The sequence below is a fragment of the Dendropsophus ebraccatus genome, chromosome 11 (assembly GCF_027789765.1).
Source record: "Dendropsophus ebraccatus isolate aDenEbr1 chromosome 11, aDenEbr1.pat, whole genome shotgun sequence".
Classification (NCBI taxonomy): domain Eukaryota; kingdom Metazoa; phylum Chordata; class Amphibia; order Anura; family Hylidae; genus Dendropsophus; species Dendropsophus ebraccatus.
Window position 1 is genome coordinate 56,267,985 of NC_091464.1, and position 17,835 is coordinate 56,285,819.

At 44.9% G+C, this 17,835-nt stretch overlaps 1 pseudogene; it reads right to left on the reverse strand.

Annotated features, from left to right (window-relative positions):
- Positions 1-307: 307 nt before the first annotated feature.
- The window catches only part of LOC138767400 (zinc finger protein 850-like), a 48,820-nt pseudogene continuing 31,292 nt past the window's right edge, over positions 308-17,835 (reverse strand).

Here is a 17,835-nt window from a genome sequence, read left to right on the forward strand (position 1 = left end):
ATTTTTTTTTTATAAATTGGACAAGATTGTGTCATATGCTATGTTCATACATGGGGTTTCATTAGCATTAATTATGCATTTTGCTGCAATTTTCAGCATATACTCATGTCTCTCCATTTCTTATATGAAAATCAGTGAGGAAAATAACATTACAGAGACCCTGTAACTGAGAAAGCATCCTGAGACTGAAGGTCGTACACTGGAGCTCCTTACCAGCCATATCTCCTGAAATCTGAATATTAAAATGGTGTCTCTCCTAGGAAAGCTCTGTAATCTTCCAAAACAGCGGATTTCTGGTTAAAACTTTTTAAAATGACTGCACATGACGACTCTTTTCTATGTGAATTATCTGATGTCTAACAAGTTGTGCTTTCACAGTAAAACATTTTCCAACTTCTTAACATGAAAATGGCTTGTCTCCTGTGTGAACTTTCATATGTTTCACAAGATGTGCTTTCTGACTAAAATACTTCACACTTTCTGAACATGAAAATGGCTTCTCTCCTGTGTGAATTCTCATATGTTTCTCAAGATGAGATTTCCGACTAAAACACTTCACACATTCTGGACATGAAAACAGCTTCTCTCCAGTGTGAGTTATTAGATGTCTATCTAGATGTGATTTCCGACTAAAATATTTCCCACATTCTGAACATGAAAATGGCTTCTCTCCTGTGTGAGTTCTTATATGAACAAGAAGATATGTTTTCCGACTAAAACACTTCCCACATTCTGGACATGAAAATGGCTTTTCTCCTGTGTGAATTCTCTGATGTCTAACAACAACTGACTTGTTACTAAAAGATTTCCCACATTCCAGACATGAAAATGGCTTCTCTCCTGTGTGAGTGTTCATATGAATAACAAGCATTATTTTCTGACTAAAACACTTCCCACATTCTAGACATGAAAATGGTTTCTCTCCTGTGTGAGTTCTCTGATTTTTTAGATTTGATTTCCAACTAAATGATTTTCCACATGTGACCCAGAATTCCCTGTGTGAGTTTTCATATGCTTTACAAGTCCTGACTTTAGATTAAAACACTTACCACATTCTGGACATGAAAATGGCTTCTCTCCTGTTTGAGTTTTCAAAAGTCTAACATGTGATTTCTTACTAAAAGATTTCCCACATTCTGAATATGACAATGGTGTTTCATCTGTGTGAACTTTCTCATGCATTGAGAAATTTGATTTCTTATTAAAAATTTTCCTGCATTCAGTTATAGCAAGAAGTCTGTGTCGATGATGCAGATCAGCCATTTCAGGTGAGCAACAGAGAGGAAAAGGTACAGAAGGGCTGAGGCCGGTAATCATAGTCTAAAAACCAAACATGGGCCAGGAAACACAAGAGCAGATAACATTCAGCCTTAAAGGACATCTCCGTATTTTTTAATATGTTATTACTTATAGAAAGTTAGAAAAATTCCTAATTTACATTAATTATGGAAAATGCACATATAGGGCTAGAGATCATAGAGACTAGAGATGAGCGAACCGGGTTCGGGTTCGAGTCCAGCCGAACCCCGAACGATCGGCATTTGATTAGCGGTGGCTGCTGAACTTGGATAAAGCCCTAATGCTATGTGGAAAACATGGATATAGTCATTGGCTCTATCCATGTTTTCCAGACAACCTTAGAGCTTTATCCAAGTTCAGCAACCACCGCTAATCCAATGCCGAACCGGTTCGCTCATCTCTAATAGAGACTTCAAATTCTCTCAAAAACAGTGATGTCAGGAATCAGGTGTAATTCCAATGGAGTGTCCAGCAGGGGGCGCAGTATATGTAAAAGCCTATGGACTGTATTGATGTATATGGAGTATGTAATGTAATGTAAAAACTACACTTTATTAATGGACTATATGTATGGAATAATTTGGGGAGCAAGGAAACCTGCTCCCCAAATGGAGGGCACCGAGCAGGGAGGGAGAGGTGCCGGTGTATCTAACTACCTCTTCCCTCCCTTCTTGGTGCAGTGGGACAGATAGACACTACTACTACTCCCATCATCTGTTCATAGTATGATCAGATGATGGGAGGAGTAGTACCAGAGAGATCCCCAGCACCAAGCCCCCCCCCTCAGCCGACATCAAACCCCACAACCGCCACCGCACAGCCGGAAACCTCCCAGATCTGGCCTCCATCACCAATCACCCAGCCTCCCCCACCGCCGCAGGTCCACTCACTTTCCTGCCAGTACCCGACTCCCAGCTCACTGCCGCCCCCGCAACCTGTCGACTCGGTCACGGATTATGAGAGCTCCAGGACTGAGTTGGCAGGACACGGGGGTCGGCAGTGATCTGGCAGTCCGGGACAGCAGGGAAGTGAGTGGACGTGCGGCAATGGGGGAGGCTGGGGGGTTGGTGATGGGGACCAGGAGGTTACCGCGTGTGGTGGCTGCTGTGCGGCGGTGGTGGAGGCTGGGGGTTTGCTGATGGTGACCAGGAGGGTACCATGTGCGGTGGCGGCTGGGCGATGGTGGGGGAGGCTGGGGGGTTGCTGATGGGGACCAGGAGGCTACCGTGTGCAGCGGCAGCTGTGCGGCGGTGGGGGAGGCTCGGGGGTTTCTGATGGTAACGGGATCTGGGAGGTCACCGGCGGTGGCAGCTGTGCGGGGGGGGTGGGGTGGCTGGATGTGATTTTGGCTGAGGGGGGGCTTGGTGATGGGGATCTCTCTGGTACTACTCCTCCCATCATCTGCTCATACTATGAGCAGATGATGGGAGGAGTAGTAGTGTCTATCTGTCCCACAGCACCAAGCAGGGAGGGAGGAGGTAGTTAGATACACAGACACCTCTCTCCCTCCCTGCTTAGTGCCCTCCATTTGGGGAGCAAGAAGCGATCAGCTGATAGCTGTAGTTCTCCCCCCCCCCAATGCCCTGTGGTGTGATGAATGCTGTAGTTCCCCCCCCAATCCCCTGTGGTGTGCTGATAGCTGTAGTTCTCCCCCCCATCCCCTGTGGTGTGCTGATAGCTGTAGTTCTCCCCCCCATCCCCTGTGGTGTGCTGATAGCTGTAGTCCCCCCCCCAATCCCATGTGGTGTGCTGATAGCTGTAGTCCCCCCCCCCAATCCCCTGTGGTGTGCTGATAGCTGTAGTTCTCCTCCCCCATCCCCTGTAGTGTGCTGATAGCTGCAGTTCTCCACCCCCCAATCCCCTGTGGTGTGCTGATAGCTGTAGTTCTCCCCCCAATCCCCTGTGGTGTGCTGGTAGCTGTATCCCCCCCCCCCCCCCAATCCCCTGTTGTGTGCTGGTAGCTGTATCCCCCCCCCCAATCCCCTCTGGTGTGCTGGTAGCTGTATCCCCCCCCAATCCCCTCTGGTGTGCTGGTAGCTGTATCCCCCCCCCCCCCAATCCCCTGTGGTGTGCTGGTAGCTGTATCCCCCCCCCAATCCCCTCTGGTGTGCTGGTAGCTGTATCCCCCCCCCAATCCCCTGTGGTGTGCTGGTAGCTGTATCCCCCCCCCCCCTCCCCTCTGGTGTGCTGGTAGCTGTATCCCCCCCACTCCCCTCTGGTGTGCTGGTAGCTGTATCCCCCCCCAATCCCCTCTGGTGTGCTGGTAGCTGTATCCCCCCCAATCCCCTCTGGTGTGCTGGTAGCTGTATCCCCCCCCCCCCCCCAATCCCCTCTGGTGTGCTGATAGCTGTATCCCCCCCCCCAATCCCCTCTGGTGTGCTGATAGCTGTATCCCCCCCCCCCAATCCCCTCTGGTGTGCTGGTAGCTGTATCCCCCCCCCAATCCCCTCTGGTGTGCTGGTAGCTGTATCCCCCCCCCAATCCCCTCTGGTGTGCTGGTAGCTGTATCCCCCCCAATCCCCTGTGGTGTGCTGGTAGCTGTATCCCCCCCCCCCCAATCCCCTGTGGTGTGCTGGTAGCTGTATCCCCCCCAATCCCCTCTGGTGTGCTGGTAGCTGTACCCCCCCCAATCCCCTGTGGTGTGCTGATGTAGTAAAAAAAAAAAAAAAAAACACTCCACTCATCTTTCCTCGCTCCTGAGCTGGCCGGGCCCTCTGCCATCTTCTGCAGCGCACGTCTTCTCCGGCAGGCGGCGCGCGATGAAATGACGTCATCGCGCGCAGCCCGCCAGAGAGAAGAGGCGTGCGCCGCCTCACAGGAGCTCACAGGCACAGCGCTCTCCTGTGTCTAGCGGCAACCGGACACAGGAGAGCGCTGGATGCCATAGGCTGCATTCCCACGTTCCGTGATCCTGACGGATCACGGACTTGGAATGCCAGTACCGGAGTCCCCCCGCGGCCGGACAGCATCTGTAATTAGATGCTGGGAGCGGGGGAGACTGTATTCATAATTGCCGCGCTGTAGTAACAGCTGATTTATTACAGCGCGGCGCTTATGAATACAGTCTCCCCCGCTTCCAGCATCTAATTACAGATGCTGTCCGGCCGCGGGGGGGCTCCGGTACATGCATTCCACGTCCGTGATCCGACAGGATCACGGGACGTGGAAATGCAGCCATAGATGCACCAATCTGAACCCGAAACTCTGCTTCCGGGTTCGGGTTGGTGGGGGCCCCTTTGTGGTGGGGGCCCAGGGGCACGTGCCCCTGGTGCCCATTCCTTAAACCGGCCCTGCTCCCACTCCTCCATGGAGAAATAGACAGAGACATCCTGACACCTTTTAGGAACCTGACACAGACAATGATACAATTATCCTCCAGACCCCTCACCCCTTGGTGTTATTGTATAATGTCCCAGCATTCCCAGCAGCATTGCTCACCTCTCCAGTCAGCAGCTCAGTGATCCTGGAGGTAAGTTCTAGAATCTTCTGCTCATGTATCAGTGACTGAGGTGGAGGCTCGGTGATGGGGCTCTGGGTCCTGCTCCAGCCTCCTGACCTGACACCAGGGGGCGTCACACACTCACCAGACCCCTTCTTCACTACTGTGTAATCCTGTGTATGGTGACACTGATCACTACAGAGAGTCTAACAATCCTTCCCCTCCAGTCATTTACCTGCTTTATTACTAGAGATACAAGGGACGTCATGTGAGACTCTCACCTCTCCAGTTATCCAGTAGATTATCTCTAGGGTGAGGTCTAATATCCTTCCCGCCATCTGCTCTCTCTCCTTCTCCATCCTTGGTGGGTGTTTTTCAAGAATGACCATCCTCTTTCAAGAAGAACTTTAGCTGAGAGTCCTGTACCTAAGGTACCTGAGGTAAAACAAGAAAAGTTGCCATTTTACTGGTATAAACCCAATATTATTAAAGTGCCTGCAGACATTGTCTAGTATCTCCTCTCTACAGTATAGTGTGATACTACATGTCCTGTACTGCTCTGTGTGTGTCTGGTATCTCCTCTCTACAGTACAGTGTGATACTACATGTCCTGTACTGCTTTGTGTGTCTGGTATCTCCTCTCTATAATACAGTGTGATACTACATGTCCTGTACTGCTTTGTGTGTCTAGTATCTCCTCCCTACAGTACAGTGTGATACTACATGTCCTGTACTGCTGTGTATGTCTAGTATCTCCTCTCTACAGTGCAGTGTGATACTACATGTCCTGTACTGTTGTGTGTGTCTGGTATCTCCTCTACAGTACAGTGTGATACTACATGTCCTGTACTGCTGTGTGTGTCTAGTATCTCCTCTCTACAGCACAGTGTGATACTACATGTCCTGTACTGCTGTGTGTGTCTAGTATCTCCTCTCTACAGTACAGTTTGATACTACATGTCCTGTACTGCTGTGTGTCTAGTATCTCCTCTCTACAGTACAGTGTGATACTACATGTCTTGTACTGCCTGTGTTTAGGTTTCGTTCCCCAATACGCTACCTAGGGACTGGATGAGCAAGGATGGGACAGTTATTCACTAAAAGAAGGGATCCCCAGTCTCCACAAGAAGTTTATGTGAAGCTGATGTGAAGCTAAGGAAGATATAGTTAGCGATGGGCATGAGAAGATGCAGTGCAAGATCTAGAACAGATCTTTAGGAGGTTTGATATGAAGGCAGATACATGCCTTAGCCCCACCAACCTCTGGCTCTCTGACCAACACCTGGAAAACCCCTTACACTCCTGTGCACACTTATTTTTGCCTTGTAGGTAGGTAACCAGACCTACATGTAACATGCAGGGCAAATGGGTCCTTGGAATTTCCAGGAACCTTAGGGTCAATCTAAGTACTATCCCTAAGGGGGAATCGAGTATTAGAGTTCTAAGAGAGGAGGGTGTGGAGGAGTAGATAGATGAGAGCCAGAGGGTCAGACAGAAGGAAAACATTTAGGATAATGGGTGGGAAGCACAGGTCCAGCTGCGTGGACATGTGCCGGTGACCAACAAAATCTAGATAAGACAGAATATTGTAGTGTGTGTGGCAGACCCAAGCCACATCATTATGTTACACCATTGTACCCAGTTTATATCTGTATACAAACCCCAGATCCTGCAAAAAGCCAACCTACCTCCAATGGTGGCGTATAGACCCTTTGTTCTGCAGGAATCTTCCCCTTGGTCGGCTGTTGAAGTAGTTACTTTGATTTAAAGTGCCCCTGACCTGATAGTAAGACCAATGCCTTTTGAAGTGGGCAGCCTAAATTCAAATAGTGTATAGTGCCATGTAAGTGTCTAAGTACAAAGCCATGTACTCAGACAAGGAGAACAGTCCAGCTCATTGCTAGATACAGTACTGAGAGAGCTGAATAGGTTAATGAAGGCTGCATAGTGTAGCAGCATAAAATGATTTGGCACATGAGATATTTTGTTTTGTTTTATTTTGATTTGTACAAGGTCTCTCCCTTAAGCGGCTACAAAGGGAGTGTAATGTACTCTCCTACATTATATACTGTTGTATTTCAGCCAGTTTTACTAAGCTGGTGTTCCCCTCTAGAAGTATGTTACGTGTTACAAAATGTTGATCATTTTCTGTTGTCCCGACCGTGGAACATTTGCTTATTTATGTACACCACTTTTCTGTAATCAGCCCTAGAAGATGGCGACTGAAAGCCAACCACTCCCACATATCATCCACGTCTGTATTATAATTGTGACGTCTCAAAATCACGCCCTAAGCCAACCCCCCTATATCCGGTTATCTAGTCCGGTGGCCATTTTAACTCCTGGCATTTCTGTCCTCCGCCCATACTGCTTAGTGTCACTGAGGGGGCGGGCACAGGACTCTCCGATAGGGTCTAACAACTGTTTTGCACATTTATTAAGAAATGTTATTGCCTGATGGTGAGGAAAGTCAGACAAATGAGTCAGAGAGAAAAAGCACGTTTATTAGGAATGTCAAGAGAAAAGTGATAATTGGTAAAGATCAAACACAGACGTTTGTGCACTTATTAAGAAGAAGTAGTTTACTACTGTAATATATATATAGGTGTATATATGTGTACACATCTATCCTAATAAGTTCTACGCAAATTATTATTATTTTTTTCTACTAAGTTATAAGTATGTGTGTCACTGTCCAAGGTTACAGTCTGGTGTATAAGAGCACAGCGCTGATATCTACTGTAACTTCAAGGATGTTTAGAAAAAAAAAAAAAACTTCCAAGAAGTTTTAACTCTTGTATCTATGATTTTACTGCTCACTGCTCAAGGTTAGAAGTGAAGCACAGAGCATTCTGCTTACTGATAAGAGCCGCTTACTGGAGGAATGGATTCATTTCAGCTAATGATGGTACAAATTAAGCTGAAGGTTCTGACAAAAAGAATTATTCTATATACTGTGTTTTACATTTCATCTTTAAGGTGTGTTTTATTTAATTTTTTTATCAAAAGAAGGTTAATATGGGACGAGTGTACAATGTTTAATTATTTTTAATTTATTTTTATTTTTAGGGTTAACAGTTTTGTGATGATTATAGCAAACTAGCTCATGACTGTGTGTATGTATGTGTATGTATGTGTATATATATATATATATATATATATATATATATATATATGTATATATTGTCTTATCACTAGTAAAGCCAAACCCATATCCATGGCTCCAGTCTGCACTCCTTATGCCCCCCCAATATATATATATATATCTTGTGCTAAGTGCATTGAATCCAGCATATCTGTTGACTCTTGATGTAGATTCAAATGGGGGAGGGGACGGCTGCCATTGTGCATGACTGAATATCTAAATCACTAGCACCGCCTCATCTATGCCTTATTAGCATTTGTTACCACCCTATATTTTATCTGTCTATAAAATGTGATTACCATAATAAAACTTGGGCCATTTTCTCCAGGCTTATAATCATGATACATTGTCTTATCTGTGTCAGTGACGTATAAGTGACGAGTGGTAATACTGCAGATTACAACTCTAGATATAATTAAAAAACCATCCTTTACCTGGGTTTTTGACTTCTCTCCATAGAGACAGGTCACCATCTAAATTTAACCTTAACAATAGAAAGGATATGCAAAATATAAACCCAAATTATAAGACAACCCTGCAACTGTGCATTCCCTTAAAGGGGTTATCCAGGACATTAAGAAGTCATAAAAGTGCCACAAAAAGTGGATACATCACTACCTGGCTGTGTTTGTGTTGCTTTCTGTCTCCTCTCCTCCTCATTGTGCAGTAACACTTCCTGGTGGGGGAGGGAGTAGTTCTCTGCCGGCTCTTCCTCCTCCCTCCTATCTGCATCTCAGTCACTAACTGCATCGCCTCCTACTACACCCCCAGCATCTGTGTCCTGCCCCAGTACTACTCTGGTCACATTACTCCTCTCCCTCCTCCTCTGGTCACATTACTCCTCTCCCTCCACCTCTGATCACATGGCTCCTCTCCTTCCACCTCTGTTCACATGACCCTTCTCCCTCCACCTACTCATCTGGTCACATGACTCCTCTCCCCCCACACTCCCTGTCAGCTGCAGACATAGGAATACACATTAGTTTCCTCTCACTGAGCACATTTATGTTTCTAAGTAACACTAAGCAGGTGCCTGTATCTACATCTCTGTATATAACAGGATAATTATTATTTTCGTTCAATTACCGAGATTTCCAAACCTTGATGACCTCAGCAATCACTTATGACAGTGGATGATGTCATCACCTTTAGATACAGACAAGCAGTAGCAGTTGGCAGGTTCGCTGTGTAGTAGGGGATGGGGGTAGATTGCTATGTTTCCGTCCAGTGTAGATGGGGCAATAACTATACGAATACTGTTTAGAAGAGTGTTCTCACCCATCAGGGATATATGCAGCGGTCAACAGGGTGGGGACCCCCATATACAGGGGCGTAACTACCACTATAGCAGCCATAGCGGCTGCTATGGGGCCCGCCAAGTCAGGGGGCCCCATGGCCTGCTCCTGCAATACACTGGGCCCCCTGAGCCATCACTATTTGCAGCACCAGGTGGCCGAGCTGGCCTCCTGGGATCTGCAAATTTCCCTTCAAATGAAAGCACCCCTGATGAGTGCTTGCAGTTATGACCACACTTGACGGCTTAGTAGTCAGTCGGGAAGTGGGGGGGCCCAATCAAAGGTTAGCTATGGGGCCCAGCCATTTCTAGTTACGCCCCTGCCCATATACCTTATACTGATGGCTGAACTGGGGGCTTCTTGTGTCTCCTCCAACAGATGATGTCAGGAAGATAGGGTTTGGGTGTTGTAAAATGTAATTACTAACTTTATTGATTAGGGGAACATTCACATATACTGTATCGCGCAGATCTCCCGCTGTGATTTTTTGTGCACTGAAATTGGCTGTAAAACTAGTTACCATTCAAGTCTACGGCACTCCATTCTCGCAGCACATTTTCAGCATTTTTTCAGCACCCTCAGTGCACCAATATTTCCTCCCATCTCTTTTGTGAACAGGAGCTGAGCTGCAGTCATACTGTAGGTCACCACTGCTACACAGTGTATGGAGACAAACTCCACTCACTAGAGAAGGAAATCTACTTTGTAGCATGTGACCCGTAGGACATGTCAGTGTCAGAGCAGCATATCGCTCCTGTACTGATTTTGGTCTCAGGACTAATGTTTTTCTGCCTTCTTGCTGACATCACTGGAAGTGACGTCACGTCCCTCCAGTGCCCTGTGTCCCTCAGTGTCCCCCTGCCATCATCCTCTCCAGCAGCCACAGCCCGCACAGCTCTGGGAGTCGGGTCGTGACATCACCATGTTATCCAGGAAGTGAAGCCTTGATGCAGTAGTAAGTGCAGGGAGAAAAGCACTTTATAAGCATTTCCTGTAATAAGTGTATATTGGTGATTTGTATAACTTTTGGGGGGCAATACAATACTTTAATAAAAAATTTTCACTGGACTTCTCCTTTAACCCTTTGAGGACCAGGCCCAAAATGACCCAGTGGACCGCGCAAATTTTGATCTTAGTGCTTTCGTTTTTCCCTCCTCCCCTTCTAAGAGCTCCAGCACTTTCAGTTTTTTATCTACAGGCCATGTAAGGGCTTATTTGTTACAGGAATAGTTGTACTGTGTAATGGCGTCATTCATTTTACCATAACATGTATGATGGAATTCCAAATATATTATTTATGAAGATATAAATTGGTGAAATCGCAAAAAAGAATGCAATATGGTAACGTTTGGGGGGTTCCTGTGTCTACGTTATGCACTATATGGTAACAGCGACATGATACAATTATTCTATAGGTCAGTCTGAACACAACCATATGCAGGTTACACAGATTCTCTAATGTTATATATGTATTTTTTAATGAAATCCTTTTTTTTGGCAATTAAATATAAATAAAATGGGACTATTGTGACGCTTATAACGGTTTTATTTTTTCACCTACGGGGCTGTTTGGGGTGTCATTTTTTCCGCCATGATCTCTAGTTTTTATTAATACCATATTTGTGAAGATCGGACGTTTTGATCACTTTTTATTAATTTTTTTATATATATAATGTAACATAAAATCGGTAATCTGCGCACTTTTCCCCCTCTTTTCGTGTACGCCGTTTACCGTTCGCAATGACACTTGTTATATTTTAATAGATCGGACAATTACGCACGCTACGGTATATTATATGTTTTATCTATTTATTTATTTTTATATGTTTTATTTATATAATAGGATAGGGGGGGTGATTTCAACTTTTATTGGGGGAGGGGTTTTGGGGTAGTGTATTAGTGTTTTTAACTTTTTTTTTTTTACACATTTGAAGTCCCTTTGGAGGACTTTTACATACATTACTTGGATTTCTACACTGATGAATGCTATGCCATAGGCATAGCATTGATCAGTGTTATCGGCGCTCTGCTCATTGAGCCTGCCTGTGCAGGCTTAGAGTAGCAGAGCGCCGATCGGACCGCATGGAGGCAGGTAAGAGACCTCCAGCAGTCCGTTTTACCGATCGGGACCCCCGCAGTCACACTGCGGGGGTCCCGATCGGTAAGTGACAGGGGACTCCCCCTGTCACTTACACTTAAACGCCGCGGTCGCGCCGCGATCGCGGCGTTTAAGGGGTTAATGACACGCGGCAGCGCGATCGCTGCAGCGTGTCATTACCGGTGAGGTCCCGGCTGCTGATTGCAGCCGGCCCCCACCTGCTATGAAGCGCGCTCCGCTCTGGAGCACGCTTCATAGCGGGAGAAACACCCAGGGCGTACAGTTACGCCCTAGGTCGTCTGGGGACAGACTTCCATGGCGTAACTATACGCCCTGGGTCGTCTAAGGGTTAAATAGCCAGCCAGGTGTACATAGGAAGGTACCCGACACACACACCGTGTCACATCATCGTGTCAGAGAAACATCGTCCGGAACGTCACATCCAGCAACATCATCCACCTGAGCCCCGCAAGACCTGCCGGGACGTCACTTCCGGTGATGTCAGCAAGATGGCAGCACGCCCCAGACCAGATCGGAGGGGATGCCTGAAAAAAATGAAAGACAGCGTGGCTACAAACAGTCATACCATAGGTGAGATAGCAAAGATCATCTCAGACTTTTCCTTTAACTTAGTATTCTCTTACATTGCTGTCCTAGAATAGCCTATCTAGCAGCAAGGATAGCGGTGTGCTCGTGTTCTAGTGTGTGCAGCTCCTTTCCTTTGGTGTAGCTTCACTCTGCAGCTTCTACTGTGAGTATATTCTCGTTTGGGGTCTTTTTATTCCTTGTTACCCATATTTTAATTCTGAGTTCTCTGCTTGCAGATCCTTTTCCAGTTTCAGACAAGGGAGAGAAAAAAGGCCAGGCAGCAGCGCCTCGTGTGATACCGTACAAACAAGTCAAATAATAGTGCAAGGTGCTGATGGAGTGCTCACCTTTAAGCCCCTTGGGCTTTATGCATATCACCCAAATGGTTACCAGGTCTTTAGAAGATGCCAGGATATGGTGTTTTGGTGGAGAGTGCAGGGCTGCAAGCCAACTAGGATAGCCCAAACAGGATGCTCCCAGGTAGGGGCACATGGGGATAAGGCTAGTCTAAGTACAAAAATTGTGCGTAGCTAATCTATAAATGTTAGCACTGCCCAGAAGACTCCAAAAGCAGAAAAAAGTTAAAACATTTATAAGTGCACGATATTTACGCGTTTCGAGGAACAAAGGTCCTCTTCATCAGAATAGGACCTAGGGGCGGGGCTACATTCAAAATACACAAACAAACAAACAGAGTGTTTATCATACATCATCATAAATATATATATATATATATACATTGTAGATATTAGAGTTTGTATGGCTGGTACAATGAGGGGCTGTATTCAGACATTCAAAAATAGCAGGAACATGTCAAGAGCGGGGCTGTCAGCAGATCGCCATACAGCCGTCACATAGTACAACTGCACTGACTTGTCTGTGAGCAGGGAAAGCAGAGACTTCGGTCACATGTTGTGAGCATCCAATCAGTTGTGAGGGTGTGTAACTGAGTCACCAATCATAGCAGCAAGAGGAGTTAGAGTAAACAGAAATAAAAGCACAGAAGTAAATGCAAGGTAAATATAACGTCTAAAGTTACATTAGCACTGAGATATTGTAATCAGTCTTACTAAGGCTACATTTGTTGCTCTTTAGATAGCAGCCATAGCTCCAGTTTTGTTAGAACATTCAAAAGAAGTCAAGGGACTGATCCACAGTAAGACAAAGAGCACAAGCTGAAGTATCTTACTGATTGTGCACAGCTATCTTGGGAGGTCTTGAGGAGTCTGCTACACCCAGTTGAATAGGCCTAGGGCTCCTACTACCCAACCTGGCACTCTCTGAACTGGTTGGGCAGAAGGTGGTCCTGAGTACAAGTTTTCTCTTTTTCAACACTAAGAACTATTCTCTACACTAATCCTGGCAGAGTATACTTCTATGTTGGACAAGGCCCCAAAGACTGTCCCTATACCTTCTCTAAGTCAAGCTACCCCTCTACTCACTACTTTCTTAGTCACTATTGTCACCTGCACCTGTCAAGTTCTGAGTTCTATGAACTGTATTGCACTGAAGTTCACAAGTAAATCACCTTTGGTTAAGTGTTGGATCATCACAACTGTCCTCCCCTTACCAGTGCCAGCGCCTGTGTGTTTGGGGGGTGCGTATCACCACTCCTGGCCACAGAGACAAGTGAACCAGCAGCAAAACACCACACACCCACCTGTTGCATAACACCTCAACACCCCAGGCCAGAGCATTTGAATACAGCAGTAATGGTTTTCAGTATTCTAACTGGCCATATGTAATGTTATTCTCTTGCCTAATTGAGGTTGAGAGACACAAGTCCGTGCTAGAAAATACAGTTACAGTACATGGATCCAATTCTTTTTTTTGTAAATCAGATCTCAGTTTATTTGAATAAAACCAAAAATACATCAGTACACATAGGGGGAGATTGGCTCAGTTGCCCCTAGCAACCAATCAGATTCCACTTTTCATTTATCACTGACTCTTTGGAAAATGAAAGGTAGAATCTGATTGGTTGCTAGGGGCAACTGAGCCAGTTTCACTTTACACCATGTTTGATAAATCTCCCCCATAGATTGCAAAAGACAGAAGATAGCAAAAATGCCCAACACTCTGGGCCTATCTAGGTAGAGGCAGTGAACCAATATACAACAGAATCGTTAACCGTTCAAAGTCCTCTCCTGTGACTCCTACATACCTTAACATGGATCCAATTCTAAATAATAGGCTTCCTTTTCAGAATTCAATGTTCAATGTTCATTACACGAAGCATTAACAACCCAATCGCTCAGTATAGACTCATGCCTCTCCATGTCTTATATGAATATGATAGGAGAATAACATTACAGAGACCCTGTACCTGAGAAAGCATCCTGAGATAGAAGGTCGTACACTGAGCCCCACACCAGCCACATCTCCCACAATCCCAACAGTAAGAAATTTGATTACTGACAATACTTATATTTAACCCCTAGACGACCCTGGACGTAGGGTTACGTCATGGAAGTCTGTCCCCAGACGACCCTGGACGTAACCCTACGTCCTGGTGTTTCTCCGGCTTCATAGGAGGTGGGGGCCGGCTGCAGTGAGCAGCCGGGACCTCACCGGTAATGACACACTGCAGCGATCGCGCTGCCGCGTGTCATTAACCCCTTAAACGCCGCGACCGCGTCGCAACCGCGGCGTTTAAGTGCAAGTGACAGGGGGAGTCGCCTGTCACTTACCGATACGGACTGCCCGAGGTCTCTCACCTGCCTCCGTGCGGTCCGATCGTCGATCTGCTACACTGAGCCTGCACAGGCAGGCTCAATGAGCAGATCGCCGATAACACTGATCAATGCTATGCCTATGGCATAGCAATGATCAGTGTAAAAATCAAAGTAGTGTATGTACAAGTCCCCCAAAGGGACTTCAAATGTGTAAAAAAAAAAAGTTCAAAACACTATTACACTACCCCAAAACCCCTCCCCCAATAAAAGTTGAAATCACCCCCCTTTCTCATATAAATAAAACATATAAAAATAAATAAATAGATAAACATATAATATACCGTAGCGTGCGTAATTGTCCGATCTATTAAAATATAACAAGCGTCATTGTGATCGGTGAACGGCGTACACAAAAAGAGGGGGAAAAATGAGCAGATTACCGATTTTATGTTACATTATATATAAAAAAAAATCTATAAAAAGTGATCAAAACGTCCGATCTTCACAAATATGGTATTAATAAAAACTAGAGATCATGGCGGAAAAAATGACACCCCATACAGCCCCGTAGGTGAAACCGTTATAACCGTTATAAGTGTCACAATAGGCCCATTTTAATAATATTTAATTGCCAAAAAAAAAGGATTTCATAAAAAAAATACATATATAACATTAGAGAATCTGTGTAACCTGCATATGGTTGTGTTCGGACTGACCTATAGAATAATTGTATCATGTCGCTGTTACCATATAGTGCATTACGTAGACACAGGAACCCCCCAAACGTTACCATATTGCATTCTTTTTTACGATTTCACCTATTTATATCTTTATAAATAATATATTTGGAATTCCATCATACATGTTATGGTAAAATGAAAGACGCCATTACACAGTACAACTATTCCTGTAACAAACAAGCACTTACATGGCTTGTAGATAGAAAACTGAGAGTGCTAGAGCTCTTAGAAGGGGAGGAGGGAAAAACGAAAACACTAAGATCAAAATTTGCGCGGTCCACTGGGTCATTTTGGGCCTGGTCCTCAAAGGGTTAACCATAACAATACTGAACAATAATAATAATTCAAATTCTAGGGGGTGGTCAGCGAAGAAAGCACACAACAGACACAAATGAACAGTGTCAAAAGGAAGATGCAACACAAAATTAACTCACCACAAATCCAAAACGGTACATAGTTACAACAACGAACTATATACAGTACCATAGCAGGAATATTATATTATATATGAAAAGTCAGCAATATCGCTAACAAGTCTTAACTAACCTTCTCCAGGTCTGAATCTGTCCTCCCAATAATCTGGCAGAGGTCTCACCTCCAGGAATGTCTCCTAGAGGTCTCTGCACCCTTAGTGCTAACAGACTACAACCTAAAGCCCTTATTACATGAGGCAATTCAGAGGAGAAAACGAGCACCGACCTATCAGGTCAGCGCTTGCTTGCTGCCGGCACGTGTAATAGCGCCGGCAGCGAATGGGAAACGAGGAGCAAGCGAGCGCTGACCTCTCTGTAAGAGTGATCGCTAGATTGTCCGGGAAGCCCATAGAAAATAGTAGTGGTCGGCTGCCACCGCTCCTATTAAACGGAACAATGGCAGCAGATCGCTGCTGTCGTGATCGTTGATGTTTCAACATATTGAAAGACAACGATAAGCCGACATCGTGCATGTCGGCTGATCATTGTCTTCTATTACACAGGATGATTACTGACCGTAATGGCCAATATCGTTCGAACATGGCCGATAATCGCTTTGTGTCATAGGGCCTTTTGAGACCTCCAACCTAAGGGTGCATTCACACGTTCTGCATGGTTGTGTCAGTACAGTACTGCAAAGATTTAAACAGTTTCCATGCTCCTGGGATCATAATGATACATGATGCCGGGAGGTCCACGAATCCGGTCTGTAGGACATGTTCTGTGCCCACGCCCTTAGAGATTCCCCCTTGTAATGTAAAGTCGGGGTACTTTATAGTACCTTGGAATCCCACTTTTGAACTTTCCCATGGATACCAAGGACGCTGCACAAAGGAATCAAGATGTCGTCTTTTCTTGTATTTAATATCCCAACCTGGTTTGCACATTATGAGAGATAACAGCATTAGCCATGCCGACTGTGACGTCCTCTGGCACTCGAATGAGGAAATATTCTTTATCTTTAGAAGACTTTGAAATGTAACTAACCAGAAAACATTTCTCTGGCCTCCTGATCAGCAATGCAGCATTAACAGTTAACCCTGGTTAAATTGATCATAGAGACCATATTTAGGCTTTTGGATCTATTGCTGAATACTTTTACAAACTTACAATATTTATTCTATATACAATTTTTTTTAATCAATTTCATGTCTAATCTTTGCCAGTTATAACTGTATATCTTACACAATGTCTTCCCTAAGTGAACTCTTCAGATTTCTGATTAGAACCTTTAGAAAATACTGCAGGATTATTGTTTCTTCTCTTTGTGATTTCTCAGATGTACCTTAAGAGTTGATTTACTTTTAAAAAACTTTGCACATTTGGGGCATGAAAATGGCTTCTCTCCTGTGTGAGTAATCTGATGTTCAACAAGATGTGATTTTAAAGCAAAACATTTCCCACATTCCAAACATGAAAATGGCTTCTCTCCTGTGTGAGTTCTCTGATGTCTAACAAGAGGTGATTTTGATGAAAAACATTTCCCACATTCCAAGCATACAAATGGCTTCTCCCCTGTGTGAGTTCTTTGATGTTCCACAAGATATGAGCTCCAACTAAATGATTTTCCACATTCTGTACATGGAAATGGCTTCTCTCCTGTGTGACTTCTCTGATGTTTAACCAGACATGATTGTAAAGAAAAACATTTCCCACATTCCAAGCATACAAATGGTTTCTCTCCTGTGTGAGTTCTATGATGTCCAACAAGACATGATTTTGAAGTAAAACATTTCCCACATTCCAGGCATACAAATGGCTTCTCTCCTGTGTGAGTTCTCTGATGTATAACAAGCTGTGATTCCCAAATAAATGATTTTCCACATTCTGTACATGAAAATAGCTTCTCTCCTGTGTGAGTTCTCTGATGTCTCACAAGATCGGATTCCCGACTAAATGATTTTCCACATTCTGAACATGAAAATGGCTTATGTCCAGCTCTTTTTTTGTCGATCTTTGAGAGATGGGATCCTCTCATCCCATCTTCCCCTAGAAAAAGAAATAAGGAGGACACTGCTAAGAACAGATCTCTATAGAACAGAATGTTTCTGATTAGTTTTAAGCCTAGTGGCCAGAATAAACA